Raw genomic sequence first — 2,814 nt, 5'->3', positions numbered from 1 at the left:
CAAAGAGGGTCTAGCTCAAGGTATGCAGATAAAACAAAATAGCTATAAAGAACAYGCTTACTAAGCAAACGAGACGGAGGTGGAGAAAAGGACTACTAACGCGAGAAAAGGAATGGCAAATTTCCAGGTGTTATAATCCTCCTCACCTAGGATCAAATTCCGTCCTCGAAATTTTTTGTCCATGCGAAAAGGCGGGGGTAATGCCTCTTTAAGTCTTCTTCCGCTTCCCACGTTACGTTCGACCCTCGGTTATGCTTCCATTAAACTTTAACCATGGTAATCTCTTTGATCTCATATTCTATCTTTTCCAAGTTTTTAACACTGAGCCCCATATCCATAATTAGACTCAACCTGATCTTGTATCGGTTTAAGTTGACTCTCCACCGATACGCATAGTCATTTAAAGCTTTATGGGCCATCGCCTTCTTTATGTGTGCTTCGTCCTCTTGCTTATATCGCTCAGCATCTTTAATCATCTTGGAAATCTCCGCTCTTGACAGGCTACCGTCGTCGGTTATCTTGTTTGCTTTGTTCCTGCCAGTAGTTAATTCCCTAGCTGAGACATGCAGGATCCCATTGTCATCTATATCATAGCGTATCTTGATCTCAACTCCCCCGCCTGGGAGCAGAAGGAAGACCAGAGAGACTAAGTTGTCCCAAAAAAAAAGTTCTCTGAACTTCTGAGTCTCTCTCCTTGATAGACCCTGACAAGTCCAGCAGTTCGATCGTCATATGATGTATATAACGTATCTTCCTTCTTGGTTGGTATGGGTGTATTTTTCGAAATTAACACAACCGAAACATCTCCTTTACAACTTACACCTAGTGACAGGGATGTAACATCAATTAGCTTCAGACCCCGCACGACTTCATCACCTAGGTCACTCAAGTTTGCAGCTAGATATCCAGCACCATAGGCAACAGCCTCATCAGGAATGATCCGCTTGGGAATCCGAGTCGATCCACCAACAAGAACTACTTCATCAATGCTCGCCTTGTCCATATTTGCATCCTTCAAACAAGTTTTTTTTTTTACAGTCTTTATGCACTTCTTGAACAAGTCCATGTTAACCTCTTCAAACTTGGCACATGTAAATTTTGAAGAAAAAAACAACACCATTAAATAGGCAATCAAGGTCGATTGTAGTCAGAATAGCTGTTGAAATAATCCTCTTTGCCCTCTCACAATGAATCCTCAACCTGACCAAACCAAAGCTTTACGGTTACCACTAAGATCTTCTTTGTGCTTTCTCTTGAATTCTCGGACAAAATGATTAACCATTCTGTTATCAAAATCCTCGCCTCCTAGATGTGTATCACCACCTGTGGCTTTAACCTTGATGACTCCCCTTCCATCCGTGGTGAGAAGGGAGACATCAAAGATGCCACCACTCAAGTCAAACACTAGCACATTTATCTTGCCATCTGAGCTAGTCCTCTTGTCTAGAGCATAAGCTATAGCAGCTGCTGTAGGTTCATTAATCATGCGCAAAACTTCAAGTCCAGCAATCTTGGCAGCATCCTTTGTTGATTGTCGTTGAGAATCATTGAAATAAGTTGGAACAGTAATCACCACCTTTTCAACAGTCGAACCAAGAAATGACTAAGCAACCCCTTTCATTTTCATCAAAATCATGGAAGATATCTCTTCAGCAGAAAAATCCTTCTTTTCATCCTCGTATTTTACTACAATCTTTGGCTGTTCGCCACTCCCAGCCACCATTTCAAAAGGCCACAACTTAATGTCTTCCTGAACAACTTCATCACTTACTCTTCTTCCAATCAACTTGGTGGTGGTTATGTCATGGTCATACAGAGGTTAAACCATTGATGCATAAATATCTCATCAAGTTCCGTTACCAGCCTAGTTCGCTGGTGAATCAAGTTGAAGTTTCTATCCTTTTGTTATATAAGTCAATGTTCAGTTTGAGTAGGTACACAGGTTGTAACATAAGTTCTGATTATTGAACAAGGTGAACCACAAAAGCCGATTCCTCACATTTGTATTTCCTTTGGTTAGTGTCGACTGTAATTTGAGGCTGCTGCAAATCTTAAATTGTCACCTCTCAAATTTCAGGTAACCAAAGAAACCCAGTATATTCTACCATTTGCGTTGTACCTTAGTTCCTATAGAGTGGCACCACCACACTAAGCCTCTATTATTTAGGCATCTGGTTAATCCCGAGTGTGATGTTGAATAACTCAGGCAATCACTGCGTCCCCATCCGACAAAGGGACTCGGATCAGCTTTTAGAGCATAAAATTTTCCGCTTGGTTCTCTACCAACCAATCCATCCCGATAATGACATTGAATCCGCCTATAGTCATGGGTATGAGATCTACCCGAAATTCCTTCCCTTCAACTCCCAATACGCACTTCTAACAATCTCATGTACCAGAACCTGACTACCATATGCTATCTCTATGATTAACGCATTCATAAGTCTTTGCAATAACAGCAAGTTCGAGCACGCTTATGTAACAACATACTCAAAATAGCATTAGCTAAGTGAAATTTCGAATAGGTTATACATAAGGGTCCTCAATCTCGTCGTCGCAGTTAATAAATCATGAATCTCCATTGACTCTAAGGCTCTCCTATGTTAGGGTTCCTACCCATAACTAACAAATTAATGTTCACAATCTCAGATTAAGTCTAGGCGTCTTAGCTCCTTACCTAATTCGCTTAAGCTATTGCTCTGATACCAACTTGTAACAGCCTAAACTTTCAACACCTTAAAAGGTAATTTAAAACGAAAAATACTTAACGAGAGCCAGGATCTTTATATAAAATTTATCCAACAAAAGTAATAG

The 2,814-nt window shown here is 40.5% G+C and overlaps 1 pseudogene; it reads right to left on the bottom strand.

Moving 5' to 3' along the window:
- Positions 1 to 260: 260 nt before the first annotated feature.
- LOC112502436 overlaps positions 261 to 2,814 on the bottom strand; it is an 8,926-nt pseudogene continuing 6,372 nt past the window's right edge.

The sequence above is a fragment of the Cynara cardunculus genome, unplaced genomic scaffold (genome assembly GCF_001531365.2).
Source record: "Cynara cardunculus var. scolymus isolate 2C unplaced genomic scaffold, CcrdV1 Un_Scaffold_1420, whole genome shotgun sequence".
In the NCBI taxonomy this organism is placed as follows: Eukaryota; Viridiplantae; Streptophyta; class Magnoliopsida; order Asterales; family Asteraceae; genus Cynara; species Cynara cardunculus.
This window is presented reverse-complemented; position numbering and strand designations above follow the sequence as displayed.